This window comes from Protopterus annectens, chromosome 1.part2 (assembly GCF_019279795.1).
Source record: "Protopterus annectens isolate FY-2018-M chromosome 1.part2, PAN1.0, whole genome shotgun sequence".
Taxonomy (NCBI): Eukaryota; Metazoa; Chordata; order Ceratodontiformes; family Protopteridae; genus Protopterus; species Protopterus annectens.
This window is the reverse complement of record NC_056727.1, coordinates 767,512,279-767,536,974: the sequence shown is the minus strand read 5'-3', so window position 1 is coordinate 767,536,974 and position 24,696 is coordinate 767,512,279. Positions and strand designations below refer to the sequence as shown.

Here is a 24,696-nt window from a genome sequence, read left to right as displayed (position 1 = left end):
TTTTCCCCTTATGAGCAGTGGTATTCTCCGTCATGTAAAGAATACTGCAACATAGGAATGCAAGAACATAGAATAGTTAAGTAAAATCTTACCATAACCATAGATGTCCTCTTCCATGATTCAGTAGTCTGTTCCTCCCACCTTCCCCTGGTTCATATTCTTTCTTTGGATGTGTGTTCTCCCTTTGTATCTTAAGCTGATGATCTTCCTGGGGCATTCAGTTCTTAGGCTGGTACATGCGAGCGTCACTTTTTTATGGCCGATACCACCTCTGGGCCTACGTGCGATGTTCCTGTGTACCTGGAAGTGGTAAAAGGTGCTTGTATGTGGGCCGTGAATCCCAAGATGTAAAGAATACTGCAACGCGGAAGAGAAGGACATCTATGGTTATGATGATTTTACACAACTGTTCTGTTTGCTTCCATCATTCCTCAATTCCCTCCCTCCATCCCCTCTCCTTTATTTCTTGGATGTCCTTCAAGGGTGCATCTGCAGTCCTAACATATGGGTTGTCCTGCCTCAGGCAGCCCCTCGGTCGGATTCCAAAGTCTGGGTCTGGCCTCTGCTGATGTCGCACTTCACCCGACGTCATAGCTGCTGGGGTATAAAGGCATCAGCCGACGCCATTTTCCCCAGTCTTTCTTGCCGCGTGCCAAGCAGAAGCTGTTCGCAAGTGCCGGTCGGTCAGATCCAGAGATTTCTACTACAAGACTTCTAAAAGCTAAGTACCCGCTGGGGACTCTTTCTTGCCTCAGCCGATGTCAGACAAAGTAAATAATTGTTTAACTTGTGGGAAACAAATACCTCATAAGGATTTCCACTCTTACTGCCTTCCTTGTTTAGGCCCGGACCACGACGTATCAGCTTGTTTAGCCTGTGCTTCCTTCAACCGACGGACGCTTAGATGTCGGTCGGAGTTTGCAGAGGAGTTTTTTGGTCCCGCTTTTGCATACAAAATGCCGTCGGAGACTCCGACTACGCAATTAGCTAAAAAGCGCAAGGAAAAGGACAGACACTCGGGGTCCGCGGTTTCGGCTGAAACCACCGTTAGGCCAACCGCGAGTGTCTCTGTTTTGGCTGAAACAGAGTCCTCGGTTCTTCCTTCGGCCGAAAGCAGGCCTCCGATAGCCGAGGCTTAACAGAGCATGGTTGAATCGGCTACTGAAATTGCTCCTACAGAAGCTAGCACCCAGGATTTGTCAGATACTATTCCTTTAGACATATCTACCCCTGCACGTGGGGCTGCTAGACCCCCTGCATCTATGTCTATCAAGGCTTTTTCCAGGGCTAAAGCAGCTAAATCTTCTAAGGCCTTACCTGGTAAAACTCCCTCACACAGGCCTACCTCTAGTTCTCAAATGCTCAGCCTGGCTGAGGATCTCATTTCTTTGATCAGGGGATCCCAACCTCACCCAGACAGGGCCTCTCAACCCCCTCCAGATAAGAGGCCTAGGACTGCACCCCCCGAACCTGTTTCTACAGACTATTCCTCGGATGACTCAGATATCTCAGACCCTCAGGAAGGCCCATACTCTCCTTATGAGGATTCCGATGCAGAAGACTCCATTCCTTCTGCCTCTCCTCCTGAAGAATTTTCTTTTGGGGAAACCTTACATGCTGAGGGAACACTTTCAATGGCAGGGCCAGGATTTTTCAGATTCAAGGAAAAGGCTAAGGACTTTCTTACACTTACCACAGCATAGGCCTTTAGCCATTCCTCCAGTACTAACAGTTGTTGGTGATGCATACAATGATGCCTGTACTGCCCCTGATTCTCTTCCTCCGGCCCCTGCCAAGCCTGACAGATATTACAGGGTACCGGACACACACTACCATTTGTATAAGGCTCCTGTTGCAGATCCTGAAACCATTTCACAGGGCCCTAAAGGTGTGGCAGCTGCTTCTGCCAAAATCCTCTTCCTCTGAAAGGGAATCTAGAGCATTAGAGATGGGGTAAAAGGTTTATACTTCTGCTACTCTTTCGGCCCGGCCCTTAAACTCTCAATTTCACATGATTCAGTACCAGGAATTTTTGTTAGAGCAGCTAAATAAACTGTCCTCTCCTGAACCTATAGACCGCAAGTCCCTTCAGGATTTGGTACATAACTCTCAGCAGGTCAGTAACCATTTCTTAAAATGTGGCTATGATGCACTGGAGGCTTCCTTTAGATCAGCTATGACTGGAACAGTGATTCAAGGCATGCCTGGTTAAAAGAACAATCCTTACCAGACCATGTTAAGTCAAAACTCCTAGATGCTCCTATGGAGAAACAAAGTTTGTTTGGCTCCCCTGCACAGGAGGTTCTAAAGAAGGTGGAGGAAAAAGCAAAATCTGTCCAAACAGTCAAGGATTTCTTACAGGTCCAACCTCCGAGGTTTAGCAGAAATTGGCCTCAAGAATTGGTCCTTTCCAGACACCTCCAGAGCACAGAGAGGCAGAAATAGACGCCCAAGAGGCAGAGGTCAATCCAGGGGTGCCTACAGGGACGCCAGTGGCAACCTACCAACCAGAGAAGTACTGCCACAGATTCAACTACAACCACTTCCACAGGGCAGACACAATGACTTGGCTCTGATTCCGCCTACCAGGAACAACTGGAAGCATCCTTGGGCGGAAAACTAGCTTTATTTTCCCACAACTGGCATTACATTACAGGAGACAAATGGACTTTACAAACAATAGACAAAGGCTACCGGTTTCACTTCCACACTCTACCAAAAAAGAGGAATGCCAAACCTACCACCAAGCCAAAACAGACGCCTAAGACAAATCAACAACTTACTAAGGATGAGAGCTATAGAAAAGGTACCGCCTATGGAACAAGGCCAAGGATTTTACTCCAGGCTTTTCCTTGTACCAAGAAAAGAAAATCAATGGAGACCTATTCTCGACTTGTCCGCTCTGAACACATACCTCGTTGTTCCAAAATTCAAAATGCTGACCCTCCAGCAACTTCTTCCCATGCTGGGCAAGGAGTCTTGGCTGGTGACTCTAGATCTCAAGGAGGCATACCTGCATGTCCCTATACGACCAGATTGCAGAAGACACCTCAGATTTCTTGCAGGATCAGAGCATTATCAATTCTCAGCATTGCCCTTTGGCTTATCTACTGCGCCCAGAGTATTCACGAAATGCCTGGCATCAGTAATTGCTCATTGCAGGCTTCAGGGAATTCAAATTTATCCATACCTGGACGACTGCCTAATACAAGCGAACAACAAGGCAAAATTAACAAAAGATTTGGAAAAGGTCATACAGCTGTTGCAAGCCTTGGGATACACAGTCAACATGCAAAAATCAAGACTAGTACCATCCCAAAGGATAACATTCTTGGGTGTAGAACTGGATACACCAACTCAGATGGCTTTTCTCACAGAAGAAAAACAAAAGCAACTACCAGTATATTTCATGACATTAACAACACAAACTCAGCTTACTGCAAGGAAAGTCCTGCAAGCCCTGGGTTACATGGGATCCTGCATAATATTAATTCCACATGCCAGGCTGCATATGAGAAAGTTGCAATGGTACCTAAGGAATGTATGGTCTCAACACAAGCACAGTCTAGAAGCCCAGATTCCAATAATTCCATGCCTGAAGCAAGAATTCCAGTGGTGGGCTCAGGCCTGTCAGTTGAACAGAGGACTGCCTTTCCACAAACCTCATCCAATCCAGACCATCACCACGGACGCCTCAGACCTAGACTGGGGGGCACACATGGTGGACAAGTGCATACAAGGCCTATGGACCCAAGACCAGCTGAATCTACACATAAATCTAAAGGAGATGCTGGCAGTGAAACATGCAATCCAGGCATTCCGACCATTCCTTCAACAAGGTCACCTGCTGATAAGGACGGACAATACCACAGTCATGTGGTACATCAACAAACAGGGAGGTACACACACATATCCTCTATGCCGGGTGGCAGTGGACCTGTGGAATGTGGCCCTGAATCTCAACATTCAACTTCAGGCCAGATTTGTACCAGGAAAAGAAAATTCACTAGCAGACACCTTAAGCAGAACTACCACGGATGCTCACGAATGGATGCTGCATCCAGATATCTTCAAAACCATAACAAAGAAATGGGGACTACCAGAGATAGACCTGTTCGCCTCCCCACACAACCACCAATTGAAGAAATTCTGCACAAGAGCATACCACCCACTTGCTTGGAGGGTGGACTCCCTTTCCTTCATCTGGAAAAACCTGACAGCATATGCATTCCCACCTCTTACTTTGATGTACAAAGTCCTACTGAAGATCAAAGAGGATCAGCCAAGGGTAATCCTGATAGCTCCAGACTGGCCGAGGCAGCATTGGTACCCGCTACTGAGAAGCATGTCTGACACACGCATGGCCTCTACCTCTATGTCCCTTACTTCTAACACAGAACAACTACAAGATCCTACATCCAAACTTGAAAACTCTGCAGCTAGCTGCTTGGAATATTACATAAAACAAAATAACCCAGATTTATCTCAGAGGGTTAAGGACATTATCCTGGAGGCTCGCAGACCCTCCACAAGGAAAACTTATTCCGCCAAATGGAAAAGATACCTCATTTGGAGTGCTGCAAAGGGAGAAAATGTCTCATTGGCAAACATAGCACACATCCTGGAATACTTAGCAGAACTGTTCCACAATGGCCTGTCCTACTCCTCCATTAAGATTCACGCATCAGCAATCTCAGCAGAATACAACATGGATCCTCCTGTCTTCTCTCATCCTCTACTCAGACAGTTCTTGAGAGGAATCAAAAACGTAAAGCCTCCAAGGAAACCACCTTTACCTACATGGGATCTCAACTTTGTGCTGGAAAAGTTAACACTGCCCCCTTTTGAACCAGCAGCAACAGCAGATTTACAGTTCTTGTCTTGGAAAACTGCTTTCCTGCTAGCAATCACTTCAGCAAGAAGGGTATCTGAATTACAGGCATTAATGGCAGTACAGCCCTTCCTTATCTTCCATCAGGATAGAGTGTCTCTGAGAACCAACCCTACCTTTATGCCAAAAGTGGTCTCCAGAGTATCATTGAACCAAGCAATTCATTTACCTACATTCTTCCCCAACCCACAGAACAGGGGGGAAAGACTGCTACATACCTTGGATGTGCAGAGACAATTACGCTATTATCTGGACAGAACTAAAACCAACAGAAAAACTGACCAACTTCTGGTAGCATATGCAACAGGAATGCAAGGAAAAGCAATTTCAAAACAGACAATCTCAAAATGGATAGGAAATTGCATCTGATTTTGCTACTCTTTTCATGGAAAGACAACTCCTGAAAATATCAGACCTCATTCCACAAGAGCTACAGCCACCACTACAGCTTTCCTACGAGGAGTGGCTACCAAAGACATTTTAGAAGCTGCTACTTGGAGCTCCGTGCATACATTTGCCAAGCATTATAACCTTCCTTTATACTCCAGATCCCGAGCAGGTTTTGCAACTGCTGTGTTGCAAGGGATCTTGACTACACCATCTTTATCTTAGTGCCTCCTCCCCCAGTTTGGCTATGGTATTCTACCCATATGTTAGGACTGCAGATGCATCCTTGAAGGACATAGTACAGTTTTGTACCTACCATAAATGTAGATGTCCGATAGGTATGCATCTGCAGTCAGGATTACCCACCCTCCTTCCCCTCTGTGGTATTCCTAGGGTATCTATCCCTCTTTTAGCTAGCTGGGGGAAATTATTATGGTGTATTTGTTTTGTGTATGTGTATATGTATATATATATATATATATATATATATATGTATAATTTTTGCTCTCTACTGTTTGGAATTATTTGCATTTATCCAAATTTAGCCTTCCTAGAGGGCACCTGGCATCTGGGGCAAGAAACACTGAGGAAAATGGCGTCGGCTGATGCCTTTATACCCCAGCAGCTATGACGTCGGGTGAAGTGCGACATCAGCCAAGGCCAGACCCAGACTTTGGAATCCGGCCGACCGAGGGGCTGCCTGAGGCAGGACAACCCATATGTTAGGACTGCAGATGCATATCTATCGGACATCTACATTTATGGTAGGTACAAAACTGTACTTTCCTTGTTTGACTACACTAATTTTTATCTGGGTTTGTTTATATGTTCAGGCTTTAGAGCAGAAAATGAATTAAAAGTCCTAAATCTGTTTTGTCTTTAGAGAATAGGGTTCTTTACCCAATAGTTTGGGCAAACTCTTTCTGAGGTAACTAGATGGGTAGCAGGATGTTAAGGGTAAGGGGAGGAGCCTGAGCTTTGTATCCAAAGTCTGGAGTGGCCAAAGTCTGATGAGAATCTGATCTGAATACCCAACTTGTGAGGAAGGATGAAAGCAGACAATCCAGATCTATCGATGTTCTTCATGTTTCACTGTTGCAGTCATTACATTTGGGTAATCTGCTGACAGGCTGCCCTCACTCGGCCTGAATTCCCGTCTTGGGTTCTGCGTCGGTTGCTGTCTCCTCTTCCATGACGTCAGGTCGTCAGGGGTATAAAACGTGCAGCTGATGCCATTTTCTTTAGTCTTTCTTGCCGTGCGGTGCCCGAAGCAGAAGTATTTTGTAATTGCCGGTCAGCCGACTACTGAAATATTCGAGTTTGAGTTTCAGAACCGAAGTCTTCACTAAAGCTAAGTACCCTGTTGGGGAAACTTTTTTCTTGCTTTTTACCAATGTCTAAAAAAGTTAATAATTGTATTACTTGTGGAAAGCAAATACCTCATAAGGATTTCCATTTATACTGCATTCCTTGCCTAGGCCCTGATCACAACGTGCCTGGCTGTCGGTTTTGTGCTAGACTTAACCAACACACACTATTAAGCGTCTGTATATTTTTGCGCCAAAGTATTGTGGAAACAGATTTAACTAACCAGAAATGTCGTCTGATAGTAATCCGACTACTGGAGTACATAAAAAACGCAAAGAAAAGGACAGAGAAAGGCAGTTGAGATCCAAAACCAACGACAAAGCTTCTCCTAAGCCAGTCGCCGGTTTGACGGTGCTCAGTGAGGCACTTTCGCAGCCCCTGATACACGCTACCTTCGAGTCGCAGGCCTCTACCGATACCCATGTGGAGTCCGGCATGCCGCAAGATACTCAAGGTATTGGACCGACGGATGTATCTCCCTCGGATGGGTCCGGAGCCGCTGAGCAGGCACCGGCTTCTGAGGGTGTATTCAGACCTCAACATTTGTATATCAAACCGACGAAAGCTGCAAAACCAAAGACTAAAGCAACTTCTAAAACTAAAAAACTGACGCATGAGCCCATGTGCACAGGCCTCTGTGCCTAAAAAAGACAGATGATCAAAATGGCTGAAGGCCTTGTTACCTTGATCAGGAGTACCCATCCCCCTCCTGATAAGAAGCCTAGGCAAGACACTGATTATGAATCTTCAGATCAGGTTTCTATTTCTTCTGATTCCTCTTCTGATCAGGAATTATCTATGCCTCCCTATGAGAATTCTGATGCTGAGGAATCTATTCCATCTGCATCTCCTCCTGAGGATTATTCATTTGGAGAAACCTTGCATACTTCGAGGGAACATTTTCAGTGGGAGAGTCAAGACTTCTCAGAATCAAAAAAGAGGCTCAGGGATTTCCTTCTGCCTCAGCACAGGCCTTTAGCCATTCCCCCTGTTTTAGACATTGGGGATGATGTGTTTTCGGAGTCAAGCTTGTGACTTGTCCCCTGACTCCTTACCTCCGGCACCCAGTAAGCCTGACCAATATTACAGGGTCCCTGACTCTCGTACATTTTTATTTAGAAACCCTGCTGCTGATCCTGAAACTATTTCACAGGGTCCAAAGGGAGTTAAGGCCTCAACAGCAAAAAATCCTACCCCCTCTGACAGAGATTTAAGGGCACTGGGCAGATGGGGAAAAAAGGTTTATACATCTGCAACCTTGGCAGTCAGGGCCTTAAACTGTCAATTTCATATGCTTAAGTACCAACAACATGTTATGGGATTGCTGAAACAGAAAATGATGTTGATTTCAGAATGTACAGAGAATAAAGAATTGCAGAAATTATTTCATGCAGCTGAACAAGTTGGAAAGCATACTTTGCAATGTGGTTTTGATTCCTTAGAGGCCTCTTGCAGGGCCACAGTTACTGGATCGGTGATTAGGAGGCATGCCTGGTTAAAAGAACAAACTTTGCCTGATCATGTTAAAGCTAAATTGCTAGATGCACCTTTACAGCATGATTCTCTGTTTGGTATTAATGCAGAAGAGGTTTTAAAGAAAAAGGAAGACTAAGCTAAGGCTATACGACTTAGAAGTGCAGCCACCAAGGTTCAGTAGACACTGGCCTACAAAAAATTGGTCCTTTGCTGTGTCAGACAGAGCTGAAAGGTGCAAATTCAGACGCCGTAAGGGTTCCAGATACTAGGTGCAAGATTCATACAGGTCAAAGCAATGGGGTGCTTCCACCTCCAAATCTGGAGGAGATAAAGCGCAAACCTACAGAAAGCAATCCCAATGACTTCCCTCTGCCTGCACCAAGCACTTAAATTTTGGCAGCACCCACAGGGGGAAAATTAGCACTTTTTTTTTTCAAAATTGGCAGTTAATAACCCAGGACAAGTGGGTACTAAACATCATATCACAGGGATACAGATTCCATTTCCACACTCTGCCAATGGCTAATGGTTGGCCAGATCTGCCAAAAAATCAATGGGCAGAGGCACAGAAACAAGTTACATCCCTCGTGGATATGGGGGCCATTCAGACAGTGCCAGAACAGGAAAAAGGATAAGGTTTTTACTCGACAGTTCTTGGTACCGAGAAAGGACAAAGCCTGGTGGCCAATACTGGAATTATCGATTTTGAACACATAACTGGGCGTTCCAAAATGCTGACTTTGCAGCAACTTCTGCCCATGCTGGGCAAGAATGCTTGGCTGGTGATTTTAGACCTAAGATAGGCATACCTGCATGTCCCAATAAGACAATAGTGCAGAAGATACCTCAGATTCAAGGCTGGCTTAATGCCATTACCAATTCTCTGCAGTGCCCTTTAGCTTATCTACTGTGCCCAGGGTATTTACAAAGTGCCTGGCACTAATAATTGCATTTTGCAGACAAAGTATACAAATAAATCCTTACTTGGATGACTGTCTCATTCAAGCAGAGAACATGGACACTCTTCTTCGACACCTGGCGTTTGTGAAAAGGCTTCTAACATGCCTAGGGTACACAATAAACGAAAATAAATCACAACTGGTACCCTCGCAAAAGATAACATTCCTGGGTGCAAGCTTGAATACAAGTGCCCAAATGGCTTACCTCACACCAGGCGAGCAAAGGCAACTGACTACTTACTTCAAACTGATGGCAACAAAAACCAAGTCTTCTGCAAGACAAATTCTACAGGCTCTGGGCTTCATGGTATCCTGCATCCTACTGATTACATATGCAAGACTGCATATGAGGAAACTTCAATGGTACCTAAAATGTTTATGGAGTCAACATTCTCACAGTCTGGAAACAATGATTTCTCTCATTACCTGCTTGCAGCAGGAGTTTCTATGGTGGGCAAAAGCATGTCACCAAAACATGGGACGGCCATTCACTCTACCCCCTGCCAGCCAAACCATAAATGGGATGGCCATTCACTCTACCCCTGCCAGTCAAACCATAACAGACTCATCAGATTATGTCTGGGGGGCCCACATGGCAGGAAGATGCATTCAGGGCATATGGTCACCAAAATAAATGCATCTACATATCAACCAGCAAGAGATGCTAGCTGTTCAAAATGCCCTAAGAGCCTTCAGGAACTTACTTCATCCAGGACAACTACTGATAAAGACGGCCAACACCACAGTCATGTGGTATAAAAACAAGCAAGGGGGCACACACTCCTATCCCCTATGCAGATTAGCCATGGCACTGTGGGACACAGCTTTGACCTACCAAATACATCTTCAAGCTCAATTCCTGCCAGGAAAACAAAACACTCTGGCAGACGATTTAAGCAGAAACCTTATTGATCCTCACGACTGGAAACTAAATCAACAAGTCTTCAGCATGATAACAGAGAAATGGGGAAGCCCAGACATAGATCTGTTTGCCTCTCCTCAAAATTATCAATTAAAAAGATTCTACGCAAGGACTTATCACAGACAAGCATGGAAATGGATGCCCTATCCTTCAGTTGGAAAAGCCCATCAGTGTATGCCTTTCCTCCTCTGCCTCTTCACCCCAAGGTCCTCCTAAAAGTCAGACGAGAAACCAAAGCTGATACTAATTGCCCCGGGCTGGCCCCGCCAATACTGGTACCCAATCCTAAGGAACTTGTCTCAATACCCAGCTTGGGCCTTGCTTCAAACACCACAACTACTGTCCCAGCTAAACAATCAGATCCTGCACAATCAACTACAGACTCTGAACCTGGCAGCATGGCTAATCAGGTAATCATACAAACAACTCCTCTCAGTAAAGCTGTGATGGATGTCATTTTGGAAGCCAGAAGGCCTAGTACTAGAAAATCTTATGCTGACAAATGGAAGAGATTCTGTGCTTAGAGTCGAGCACAAGGAACTGATTCAGCAGACCCAAATATTCCTCAGATATTGCAATACTTAGGCCTTTGTCAAGCATCTCAGTTATCTTTCTCGTCAATTAAAATCCATGCCTCTGCCATTTCGGCTCATTACAATACAGAGCCACCAATCTTTTGTCATCCTTTACTAAAGCAGTATCTTCGAGGTGCCAAAAATTTAAGGCTTCCTAGAAGATCACCACTGCCTGCAAGGGACCTCAATTGTGTTGGAAAAGCTCACCCTGTCTCCATTTGAACCAGCTGCTACTGCTTATATAAAGTTCTTATCATGGAAAACAGCTCTGCTACTAGCAATTACGTCAGCAAGAAGAGTTTCAGAGCTACAGGCACTCATGGCCGTAGGGCCTTTTATCATATTTTACCAAGACAGGGTAACTTTTAGGACAAATCCTACTTCTATGTCTAAGGTGGCTTCCAGTGTGGCTCTTAACCAAACAGTTCATCTCCCAACCTTTTATCCAAATCCACAGAACAAGGGGGAGAGAATTCTGCATTCCTTGGACGTACACAGACAGCTAAGATTCTACTTAAGCAGGACTAAAGCTCTAAGAAAAACTGAGCAGTTACTAGTGACATGCTGCAGGATCAGAAGGCAAGGCTATATCAAAGCAGACAATTTCCGAGTGGATAAGCCACTGCATCCGTTTCTGCTACATACATCATGGTAAACCTGTGCCCAAGGGCATTAGGTCTCATTCCACCAGAGCTGCAGCTACTTCAGCAGCCTTTCTAAGGGGAGTACCAACCAAAGACATTCTAGAGGCTGCTACTTGGAGTTCTGCTCACACCTTTACAAAGCATTATCATTTGCCTCTCTACTCTAAATCCAGGGCAGGCATTGCCACTGCAGTTCTGCAGGGCCTTATAGCCGCTCCTAATGCTGTTTAGCTCCAGCCTCCCAACCTGAGCTTTGGGATTCTACCCAAATGCAATGACTGCAACAGTGAAACACAAAAAACGTAGTACAGTTGTGTACACTTAACATAAATGTAGATGTTCAAGTGTATTCACTGTTGCAGTCCAGGTTACCTTCCCGCCATCCCCCTGTCATTCTGGAGTTTCTTTCCTTCACTATCTTCTACAACCTATGTGGTCTATTTGCTTATAGATGAAAGTAAAGTTTATATTGATGCATGTGTGTGTGTGTGTGTGTATGTGTGTGTGTGTGTGTATATATATATATATATATATATATATAAAATATAATTTTATTTATTTATTTATTTTTTCTACCTTTTTGGGGGCACCTGACATCAGGGGCAAGAAAAACTAAAGAAAATTGCGTCGGCTGCATGATTTGTACACCTGACGTCATGGAAGAGGAGACAGCAACCGAAGCAGGACCCAAGACTTTGGAATTCAGGCCGACTGAGGGCAGCCTGCCAGCTGATTACCCAAATGTAATGACTGCAACAGTGAATACACTCGAACATCTACATTTATGGTAAGTGTACACAACTGTACTTTGCAGTAAGTGTATAACTTTCATTTTTTTTTTAATTCGGTTTGTAAGTTCATTGTTTTACCTCAGCCACTTTTTGAACCAGCAGCTTCTTCTACCTTAAGAATGTATACCTGAAAGACTGGCTTGTTAGTGGCTCTGACTTATGCCAAGAGAGTCCGAATTTCAGGCTCTTAAGTCTGTTCTTCCTTACCTAGTTTTCATAGTTAGTGTGTTTGTTAGGACAACTGCGGTGGTAGTGCTGCGGTAGCGTTGTCGCCTCATAGCAAGACGTCCTGTTCGATTCTCAGCTAGAGCGTCTTCTGTGTGGAGGCATACGTGAATGGGGCGTGCCTTCGTTGAAGGTTGTGCATCAGGGGTGTTAACCCGGTACGTAAAAATGCACTACCAATTATTAGCGGACTGGAGTTCCGCTGTGGCGACCCCTAACCGGGAAAAGCCGAAAGACGCAAACAAACCGTGTTTGTTAGGACCATTTTTTCTTTTATACCTAAAGTGGCCAATGACTTGTCTTTTACCCCATCCTCAAAATAGCTGAGAGAGGGTTGTATGTTCTTTGGATTTGTAAAGACAGCTCGGGTATTTAGATAAGACTAAGAAAATATTAAGGAAATCTGAGTATCTTTTGTTTTTCATGCCAAGGAATGGGATTTGGCTGTGTATTGGCAAACCATCTTCTCTTGGATTTCTAAAGCCATTGATTGTTATTTTTTATGGCAACAGGTTCCTCTTTGTTCATGTTCATTCTTCAAGGGTGTTGACCTCTTTTGGAGCTTTTTTCCCCCCAAAGATCTTGATGCGAATTCCATTTTGGAAGCTGTTACTTGGTCTTATGTGCATTTTCTTACTAAGCACAAGATGGATGTTGTTTCTAGGGTTACAGCAGGTTTTGTCAAGTCCATCTGCCATAGATTTTTGGAGAGTTCTTGTGTTGCTTCCTTCTACCTTCTTCAGTATCTTTTAATGCTCTCCCTTTTGTAAGGAGTACTGCAGCAGTGATGCAGAAGGACGTAGTACAGTTGTGTAAGAACTTGTGTAACAGTAGGTGTCTAACTATTCTCCTCTGTCTGAGGGTGCTTATTTTCTCCCCTTTCTGGATGTACATATTCTTTCTTCCTCTTGGGTAGCTCTAGATGTTCATCGTGCATACAGCTGCAGTCATAACAGATGGGGTTTTCCTGCCGTCAGGCGGGTCCTCTGTCGTCCGAATTCCAAAGTCTAGGTCCAGTGTCGGATGTCGTCGCTTCTTCCCTGACGTCAGTGCGACAGGGGTATAAAAGAACCAGCCGACGCCATTTTCTTAAGTCTTTCTTGCCGTGCGGTGCCCGAAGCAGAAGCAGTTCGCAAGTGCCGGTCAGCCAGCTCCTGAGATTGAATATTTTTCAACCAAAGTCTTCTTGAAAGCTAAGTAACCCGTTGGGGAAACTTTTCTTGTCTCAGACCGATGTCAAAGTTAATAATTGCATTTCATGTGGGAAGCAAATACCGCATAAGGATTTCCATTCCGTCTGCATTCCTTGCTTAGGCCCAGACCACAACGTCTCGGCCTGTCGTTTTTGTGCTACATTCAACAGACGCACTATTAAGCGTCGGGCGGAGTTCGCCCAACACTATTTTGGCAAAAAGTTTAATTACATTGTCGTCAGATAATCTGACTCCAGTTTTGAGTAAAAGACGCAAAGATAAGGACCGATAGACGAGGTCCGCGACTTCTACCGACACCACACTAAAGTAGACTACTGGTGCTCTGGTTCTCAGCGAGGCGCCTACGCAGCCCCTGACTACCGATGACACTTCATTAACGGTGTCTTCTGTGCCCGAGGTCGCAGGCTCTTCGGCCCACACCCCGACTACAGATACCGAAGCCACTCTTGGCGGGGAAACTGAGTTTAGACAGGCCTGCCACCTCTCAAGGTGTCTTCAGGCCTTCTTCTTTTTCCATTAAGGCTTTCACTAAATCTAAAGCAGCCATGCATTCCAAGAGACCAGCTCCACAGGGCCCCTCTCAACCCCCCTCGGACAAAAGGCCCAGAGTGGAGGAAGAATACCCTTCCTCGGACCAGGCCTCCATTACTTCAGAACATTCTGAAGACCAGGAACATTCATACTCCCCTTTTGAAGATTCTGATGCAGAGGAGTCCATTCCCTCTGTCTCCCCCCCTGAGGACTACTCTTTTGGGGAAACCTTGCATACCTTGAGGGAACACTTCCACTGGGAAGGCCAAGATTACTCAGACTCCAAGAAAAGGCTTAGGGATTTCCTCTTGCTCCCTCAGCACAGGCCTCTGGCTATCCCTCCTGTCTTAGACATACTAGATGATGTGTATTCAGAGGCCGCCTTAACCCAGATTCTTTACCTCCAGCTCCAGTCAAGCCTGACAGGTATTACCGGGTTCCTGATTCACACCAGTTCGTTTACAAAAGCCATGCGGCTGACCCAGAAACTATTTCACAGGGTCCCAAGGGATTTAAGGCCTCCACTGCTAAAAATCCATTACCTTCAGAGAGAGATTCCAGAGCTTTAGAAAGGTGGGGGGAAAAGGTATACACCTCGGCCACTTTAACCATGAGGGCATTAAACTGTCAGTTCCATATGTTAAAGTATCAACAGTTTTTGTTATCTCACTTGAAAAGCAAAATGTCACAACCTGAACAACCAGACTTGAAGGAGTTGCAGGATTTGTTGCATAGTGCAGAGCAAGTGGGTAAACACACCTTGCAATGTGGTTTTGATGCTTTAGAGGCCTCATGTAGAGCTGCTGTTACAGGATCAGTCATACGTAGACATGCTTGGCTCAAAGAGCAAACCTTACCAGATCATGTCAAAGCTAAACTACTAGATGCACCTCTTCAAAAAGATGTATTGTTTAGTGTTAAAGCTGAGGAGGTATTAAAGAAAATGGAGGAAAAGGCAAAATCAATGCAAACAGTGAAAGATTTCCTACAGGTACAGCTTCCACATTTCAGTAGAAATTGGCTTTCAAAAAATTGGTCCTTTACAGCCACAGACAGACCTCAAAGAGGTAGATACAGGCGCCCGAGGCGTAGAGGGCAATCTCAAGGATCATTTAGAGGCAGACAGTGGCAAGCACCTACACCAAGAGGAGGTGAGGATAGATGTAATGGGATCCTATCTCGCCTACATTCATAACTGATGGGTTCGGAGCCGATCCATCGGCTCCGACTCTGCCACTATATAGTAGAACGAAGTCTCTAATTGGCTGGGCTCCCCCTTATCCCAGAATGCACCACGCCTGCTTCCCCAGATCTCGTTTGCCGCTTTTCAAGCTAGACGTGGTCTCGACTTGGCTGGAGCTAAGTAGTTTTTTGGTTATTTTTTAGTCTTTTGACCTAGGGGTTTCTTCATAAGTTTAACAAACAGCTGTTTTAACAGCTTTACGTGTGTGTGTAAACCTTTTTTGGTGTAATTGGTATTTTTTCTATTTACCGGGCAAGGCCCGTTTAAGTTAGAGGGCCCTTGCCCTTATTTGTGTGTGAGTGTGCTGAATTTGTCTTACTGTACGTTCTGTTTTATCGGGCTAAGCCTGTTTAAGTTAGAGGGCTTCTGCCCGTTTTGTGTGCTGTATCTCGGGCCAGTCCCGTTTGAGTCTAAGGGCTCGTGCCCTACTTAAGGTTGTTTTTCGTTGTGGTAAAACAGTGGTGTGATAGGATGTCGAAAGAGCAGAAGTCTGGTTTTAAAAAGTGCACCAAGTGTAACTACAAAATGTCCATTACCGATATCCATGCTGTTTGTGTATATTGTTTAGGACCGAAACATTTGCAGGAAACATGTAGTGTTTGTCATGCTTTTTTCTCTAGGGTCCTTCAAGAACGTAAAAATAAATTGATCCTTAAGGGCCTTATTAAGCCCTCCTTTGAGGAAGCTTTGGCTTCTCCTTCCTCTCCAGTTTCTAAAAAGAAAAGGTCGTCTGCTCCGACCAGTCCGTCGGAACCGACTTCCAAAAAGCATAGGTCGACCTCTTCTTCCTCGGCTCCAATGGCTTCGGAGCCGCAGGTTGGGGGATCGAGAGGCGAATCACCTGCTTTGGCTCCTTTGGTCTCTGAGCCATTGGAGGTGTGCAGCTCAGACTCTCCTCCCTCGGCCCCGAAGTCCCCTTCGGCGCCGATGCTTATTCATACGGTTCGGATCCGTGCCGATGGTGTTGGAGCGCTTTGAGCCGGTCACCTGGTCTCGGAGCCGAGAGTAGTCGTCTCGGCCCCCATCTATTTCCTCTAAATCCTCCAGGTTGTCGGACTCAGATTTGGACAGAGTTATCCAGAGGCTTTTCCAGTCCCCGGTTTTTGCAAAAATGGTCTTTGCTCCAGCCCACTCTGCTCGGAGCCCCATTTTGACACATCCGATTCCTCCTCCAACCTCCTCGGAACCGTTGGAGTCGGTGATGGTAGAGCGGAGCAGAGTCGTCCAGTCGGAACCGAGACTCCCTCGGAGTCTCTGTGTTCCGACCATCATTCCTACCCTGTCCTCGGTGTCAGGGTTCGGTACCGGGACTTCCTCGGTCGAGGCCGAGGGGAACACTTTGGAACTGATAGCTTCGGTGCCTAGTCTCCCCCTCGGAGCGTCGGCCGCAGGGATTTCCGGTACCGTCGTGGTCTCTCAGCCGGTGTCCTCCGTAGAGTCTGGAGGTCCTGCTTTTGAGGCCATGAGGAGTGCGCTGGCCATGTCCTTGCCGGCTCAGCAAGTCTCTACCTCACCGTCCCTAGACTTGGGAACTGGTGCTTCTGGTGTGCTTCATTCCCATGACAGCGGGGCCCCAGGGCCTGAGGATACCCCCTTCTCCCGGGAGGTCCTTCTGAATCCGCTTCAGATGAACCTCCAAGGAAAAAATTGTGCAAGAGGAAGCACATTGACTCCCAGGATGAGTCTATCACATCAGATACTGACCTCGATGCGGAGGGGTCCCCAAAATCGTCCTCGGATGACGTCTCATTCTCAGATATCCTCGAGATCCTGAGACAGAGAGGCGATTGGCAGTCCAAAAGCCCTTCCGCAGAGGAGTCAATCTTCCTCAAGGCTTTTGGGGCCCAGCCCTCCGCCTTCTGGGTGTCTCCACCCTTCGATGAATTGCTAGATTTAGTTTCTCGAAGGGTGTGGGAACACCCTGACTCTGTGGGAACCGGTGCCCGCCAGACCTAACAAGTTCCTCTCAGCCCCTCCTCAAAAGCAATTTTTGACCAAAGGAGTTGCAGTAGATGCGATGGTGGTGGCATCTGCCACTCAGCAGGATGTGGCAGAGGCTTCAACGTCTATTCACCCTCCTAATAAGGATTCCAGGAGCATGGATGGGTACGGGAAGCGTACCCTTTCTTCAGCGGCCTTTACCCTGTGGTCTCTGAATTATCTTTGTCATTTTACCAGGCTCCAAAGGGACCTCCTCATAGAGTTAGGTGAGTCTTTTACGGGTAATCTTCCTGAGGCGTTAGCCCAAACTGATGGCGCCCAGATGACTACCCTATCTTCGATAGTCAACTCGTCCATGAGGCTCATCTCATATGCTGCCGAAGGGGGCAGTAGAGCAGAACAGGCGTGGCTCTTAGAAGACACACCTGGTTACGCTTGTGTCCCTTGGAGGCCTTTAAGTCTTCCTTCACCGGGCCTTTGATGGGTCCTCCCTGTTTGGTCCCAAGGTGAAGGACACACTGACTCGATGCGAGCAGGAGGGCAAGACCTTGACTGCAGTGGGGGCCCGTTTTTCCGCTCCCTCTAGACCTTACCCCAAGGCCTAGAGAGGAGGGAAAATGTGGTTCAGAAAATCTCAAAGGTCTTTCCCTACTCCACCGAGTGATCCCCCCTGTAGAGGTGGGGGGGGGATTCAGGAAGACGCTGCCCCAGAGGCGGCAGAGGCCCCCGTAACTCTGGAGACCACAATTCCTTTCGTAGTCCATCCTACGCTCACCGTCCCTGAGACGTGGCCCGACTGCCCATCTCCGGAGCCAGTCAGGGGTCGCTTTGCGGAACACCCACAGGCTTGGGGAATCTATCACCAAGGATCAGTGGGTCCTCCGAACCATAACCGGAGGCTATCTCATCTCTTTCATCAAGCCCCCTCTTCCTATCAGGAAAATCCCGGATGTGCCACCCAGTCAGCGGGATCAAGCAACGGTCGAGGTCTCAAAGCTGCTAAGAAAAGGAGTCATCCAGCCTGTCCCCGCCGACTAGATCAGATCAGGAACTTACTCGAGACTATTTTTGGTGCCAAAAAAGACAGGGGACTTAAGGCCCATTTTGGTCCTCAAATCATTGAATCACTTTGTAAAAAAATCCAAATTCCGAATGGTCACCCTTCAGTCCATTCTCCCGTTATTGGAGAAGGATGTCTGGATGTGCTCCATAGATCTCGAGGACGCTTACTATCACATCCTGATAAGTCAAGAGTCCAGGAGTCACTTACGCTTCCGCCTGGGAACCAGTCATTTCCAGTTCCGAGCACTGCCCTTTGGTCTCACCACAGCCCCCAGGGTGTTCACCAAGTGTCTGGCAGTAGTGACAGCTCACTTGAGAAGTCTAGGATTCCAAGTGTTTCCCTATCTAGACTGGCTCCTTACTGCCACCTCCAAGCATCTATTAGTTCGGGCACTTATGACCACAGTCAGTTTGGGTCATTCACTAGGAATCACGTTCAATTGGGGAAAATCTGTGCTGCAGCCGTCTCAGCGTATTACCTTTATAGGCGCAGAGTTAGACACAAGAAGAATGCGGGCATTCTTGCTGGTAGAAATGATTCAGGTCCTGCAGTCTCAGGTTCAAACCTTGTTACCCAGATCACGAGTTCAGGCCAGACTGATTCTGCAGTTATTGGGCACGATGGCCTCGACTATTCTTCTAGTCCCCTTAGCTAGGCTGCACATGCGGGTGCTGCAATGGCTACTGTCTGTTCAGTGGTCCTTTCAGGATCTCCCCTTGAACCGTTTGGTCCAGATTACGGAAATTTGCCGTCGGGACCCAGGCTGCACATGCGGGTGCTGCAATGGCTACTGTCGGTTCAATGGTCCTTTCAGGATCTCCCCTTGAACCGTTTGGTCCAGATTACAGAAATTTGCCGTTGGGACCTACGTTGGTGGCTGCTTCGGTCCAACCTGGACCAGGGGCGACCCTTTGCCCTTCAGCCTCCCGTCGCTACGGTGACCACGGACGCCTCCCAGATTGGGGGGGGGGGCATTATCTGGACAGGTCTGTCCAAGGTACGTGGCAGGCTCACAAAATGCACTTACATATCAATATCCTGGAAATGAGAGCGGTGCTACTGGTGTTGCAAGCACTTCATCATGCTCTTCCCCGGGGTACTATTGCGATCCTATCCGACAACATGTCAGTAGTCTGGTACATAAACAAGCAAGGCGGAACCAGGTCCTACCCTCTTTGCCGAGAGGCCATGAGAGTGTGGCATTGGCGATTTCTACCCAGCGTTTCCTAGTGGCAACGCACATTCCGGGGAAATCCAATGTGATTGCAGACAGGCTGAGCAGGACTCTCCTGTTGCCCCACGAGTGGTCCCTCAACGACAGGGTGGCTGCAAACATTTTCGCCAAGTGGGGCCTCCCTTGTTGCGACTTGTTCGCCAGCCCTCACAATGCAAAATGCAGGGAGTTCTTCACTCTGACTCCCTCTCAGGGGCAGATTCCCAGGGACGCTCTAGCTCACAGTTGGCCCCCCGGTCTACTTTACGCCTTTTCTCCGGTTCCCCTTCTCCCGAAGGTGATACAGGCGGCGATTTATCTAGGAAGCAGCATGATTTTGATCGCTCCACACTGGCCTCGTCAGGTTTGGTTCCCCTTCCTTTTGAGGTATGCGGTGGAGGGCCCATGGTTTCTGGACCTGGTGCCCGACCTGTTAACTCATCAGTTGGGACAGTCTCATCCATCCCTCAGGTCCTTGAGGTTGGCCGCCTGGTTACTCCACTTCCAACCTTAGTCAGAGATAACTCTTTCTCCAGACGTCATCCACATTTTGTCCTCTTCTCACAAACCTTCCACTATTAAACTGTATTCCAGCAAGTGGAAGAGGTTTGCTCTTTGGGCCCAGCAACGAGGTATAGATCCCCTTACCACCCCAGTACCTCAGGTTTTAGAATTCCTGGCTTCTTTGTTTTGTTTGGGCTCTTCAGTTTCCACAATTAAAGTCCAACTGGCAGCTATCTCTAATTTTCATGTCTCCTTTGAGCCTTCCTTAATGGCAAACAGGCTTTGCAAATCTTTCCTTAAAGGAGCGTGGCTCCTTCGGCCCCCAATAGCCCATCCTGTGCCCCCTTGGGATCTGAATATGGTTCTAGCTTCTTTAACTGCCCGCCCCTTTGAACCAGCAGCTACTTGTGATATCAAATTTCTATCTTGGAAAACCGCCTTTTTGGTGGCAATAACCTCTGCCAAGCGGGTCTCAGAGCTTCAAGCTCTCTGTTCTAATCCTCCTCCTTTGACTTTTCACAGGGAGGGTGGCTTAATGGCTAAGGTGTTTGCCTTACAAACACAAGGTGCAGGGTTTGAGTCTCACAAGGGATAATTGGCTAGGCTTAAAATGGCTCGCAAGGGCAGTTAGCTTAGTACTAAACTATGAACTATGAACTATAAGACAGAGCGTCTCTCAAGTTAAATCCCTCTTTCTTGCCCAAGGTAGCATCCCCCTTATGCATTCAACAATCCTTGGAGCTCCCTGCCTTTTTTCCAAAATTCTCCAATAGCGCAGAATATATTTTCCATCAATTGGATGTTCACAGACAACTGCGTTTTTATTTAAGTAGGACCAATCAGACATGAAAGTCAGATCAGCTGTTTGTGTCCTTCGCGGAAAATAGGTTGGGTCCAACCGGTGGCTAAAACCGCCATAGCCAAATGGATTAAAGATTGCATCTCCTTCATTTATTCACGGTCCGGCAAAGAGCTACCATTCCCAGTCAAGGCTCATTCTACCAGGGCAAAGGCTACTTCTGTAGCATTCCACTCCAAATTATAGATAGATGATATCTGGGTGGCGCTACCTGGACTTCTCCGCACACCTTCATTTCTCATTACAAGATAGATGTGGTTTCTCGAGGTAGAGCTTCCTTTGGTTCCACAGTTCTCAGGAGTGTTTTCCAATGAGCCACCCGGGACTTGGGTGCTAGGGATGCTGTCCCATCAGTTATGAATGTAGGCGAGATAGGATCCCATTACATCTTTTAGTTATGTACTTAACATAACTTCGGATGTATGGGATCCATCTCACATTCATAATCTCTCCCTCCGTCCCCCTTCCCATTGGATTTAGAGGAAATGTTGCTACTTACTGAGTTTTTTCTCTTGAAGGACTTTAGTTTGTTACAGTTGCTGGTATGTTTCTGTGCCTGGATGTAGGTATAAAAAAGCGAACAAACAAGATCTGGGGAAGCAGGCGTGGTGCATTCTGGGATAAGGGGTAGCCCAGCCGATTAGAGACTTCGTTCTACTATATAGTGGCCGAGTCGGAGCCGATGGATTGGCTCCGAACCCATCAGTTATGAATGTAGGCGAGATGGATCCCATACATCCGAAATTATGGTAAGTACATAACTAAAAGTTCACAGCCATTCAGAAAGCAGAACCAATGACTTTCCCCTTTGCATGCCAAGCAAGGTTCAATTGGCAGCACCTTTAGGTGGAAAACTGGCGTTATTTTCGAAAAATTGGCATATTGTCACAAAAGACAAATGGATCCTGGAAATTATAGACAGAGGCTACAGATTCCACTTTCACACCCTTCCAAAAATGAGAGGCATGCCAAACCTGCCACACAATCAAAGGGCAGAGGCACAAAAACAAATTTCAGATCTCATGGACATGAAAGCTATTCAAGAGGTACCTGCACAAGAACAGGGTCAAGGTTTTTATTCCAGACTATTCCTGGTACCAAGGAAGGGCAAAGATTGGAGACCTATTTTGGACCTATCCATCCTAAACACATATTTACTCGTACCAAAATTCAAGATGCTCACATTACAGCAGCTTCTTCCCATGCTTGGCAAGGAGTCTTGGCTGGTAACATTGGACCTCAAGGAGGCATACCTGCATGTCCCAATCAGACAAGATTGCAGAAGATACCTCAGATTTCTTGCAGGTTCAACCCATTATCAATTCTCTGCATTGCCCTTTGGCTTATCTACTGCACCCAGAGTGTTCACGAAATGCCTGGCATCAGTAATTGCCTTCTGCAGACTTCAAGGGATACAAATATACCCATATTTGGACGACTGCCTGATCCAAGCGGACAGCAAACACATACTTCTGAAACACCTAGCATTTTGTAATAATGTTGTTGAATTCTCTGTGATACACAGTCAACAAAAAGAAATCAAGACTAATACCCTCTCAAACAATAATTTTCCTGGGCGCCAGCTTGAATACAAGCACCCAGATGGCCTACCTCACGCCAGAGAAACAAGGGCAACTAACTCATTACTTCAGAAAACTGGCAACCTTCACCAGGCTGACTGCAAGGAAAATCCTGCAGGCTCTGGGATTCATGGCATCTTGCATCCTGCTAATCCCATGTGCAAAGCTGCATATGAGGAAACTTCAGTGGTACCTAAAAAACTTAAGGTCTCAACACAGCCACAGTTTGGAAACAATTATACCACTGATTCCATGTCTTCAAAAGGAATTTCTGTGGTGGGCTCAAGCATGCCAAAGAAACATAGGTCTCCCATTCTGCAAGCCTCAAGCAACTCAAGACATCACAACAGACGCCTTGGACTACGCCTGGGGGGGGGGGGGGGGGGGGCGCACATGGCAGATCGGTGCATTCAGGGCAAATGGTCCCAAAAAGAAAAGCACCTACACATCAATCAAAAGGAAATGCTAGCAGTAATAAATGCTATTATGGCTTTCAAAGACCTACTGCATCCAGGCCAGCTATTGATAAGGACAGACAACACCACAGTGATGTGGTACATAAACAAACAGGGAGGAACCCATTCATACCCCCTATGCAGGCTAGCCATGTCTCTTTGGAACATGGCTCTGGAATTACAAATCCAACTTCAAGCACAGTTCCTGCCAGGCAACGAAAACACGCTGGCAGACAACCTAAGCAGAAATATGACAGATCCGCACGAATGGAAGTTGCATCCTCAAGTTTTTACAAAGATAATTCTAGCATGGGGAAGGCCAGACATAGATCTCTTTGCCACCCACAGAATTTACCAATTGACAAAATTCTGCTCAAGGACCTTTCATCCACAGGCCTGGAAAGTGGGCCTCTCTTTCAGTTGGACAACAATGACAGTTTATGCCTTTCCACCGCTTCCTCTGCTGCCCAAAGTTCTATTAAAAGCCAGAGCAGACAGACCAAAGATGATTCTCATTGCTCCAGACTGGCTAAGACAACACTGGTACCCACTCCTGAGGAGCCTGACACATTCCCCACCATGGATCCTGCCTCTAATGCCTCTTCTACTGACTCGGCACAACTTCAAAACTCTTCACAGTCAGCTGAAAACACTCAATCTAGCCGCATGGAGGATTCCTTAAATTCACAACAGACCCTACTCTCCAAGGAGGTGCAGGATGTCATTTTGGAGGCCAGAAGGCCTCCTACTAGAAAAGCCTACTCCGCAAAATGGAAACGGTTTTGTGCCTGGCGTCAGAGAAAGGGTCAGAATCCTGAAATACTGAATTTACCTCAAATATTACAGTACCTAGCTGAGATGCTAAGCAGTGGACTTTCATTCTCCTCCATCAAAATCCATGCCTCAGCCATTTCTGCAGAATACAACACTGATCCTCCTTTATTCTCACCCTCTCTTAAGACAGTTATTCAGAGGGGCTAAGAATATAAAACCCCCAAGGATGCAACCAGTACCTGCTTGGGACCTCAATTTCATTTAGAAAAACTGACCCTGCCTCCTTTTGAGCCAGCTGCTTCAACAGAACTGCAATATTTGTCATGGAAAACAAGCCTTCCTTCTGGCTATCACCTCAGCACGCAGGGTTTCGGAACTACAAGCCCTCATGGCTGTACAGACTTTAATCATTTTCCATCAGGACAGAGTTTCCTTATGAACCAACCCTTATTTTATGCCAAAGGTAGTATCCAGGGTAGCCTTGATTCAGGCTATCCACTTACCTACCTTTTACCCTAATCCACAAAACAAAGGGGAGAGACTACTACATTCCTTGGACATTCACAGACAGCTCCGTTATTATTTGGACAGTACAAAGCCTTACAGAAAATCAGAGCAACTCTTTGTGTCCTATGCTACAGGTGCTCAAGGGAAGCCTATTTCCAAACAGACAATCTCAAAATGGATAGCCCACAGCATTCGCTTTTGTTACTCTTTTCATGGTAAAACTGCACCTACAGGCATCAGATCTCACTCCACAAGGGCCACAGCTACCTCTGCAGCTTTCCTCAGGGGGGGGTTCCTACCAAAGATATTTTAGAAGCAGCCACTTGGAGTTCTGTACATACTTTCTCCAAGCACGATCACCTACCATTATATTCGAAATCTAGAGCGGGCTTTGCCACTGCAGTCTTGCAGGGCATCCTGGCTCCTTCTAGTTCCACTTAGTGCCTACCACCCCTTCTTTAGCTTTGGGATTCTACCCATCTGTTATGACTGCAGCTGTATGCACGATAAACATAGTACAGTTTTGTACCTACCATAAATGTAGATGTTCGAGTGCTAATACAGCTGCAGTCCA

At 46.5% G+C, this 24,696-nt stretch overlaps 1 protein-coding gene across 1 annotated transcript in view; it reads right to left on the bottom strand.

Annotated features, from left to right (window-relative positions):
• Positions 1-24,696, bottom strand: part of GALNT14 (polypeptide N-acetylgalactosaminyltransferase 14) — a 3,768,866-nt gene that overhangs the window by 137,132 nt on the left and 3,607,038 nt on the right. The window lies entirely within an intron of this gene.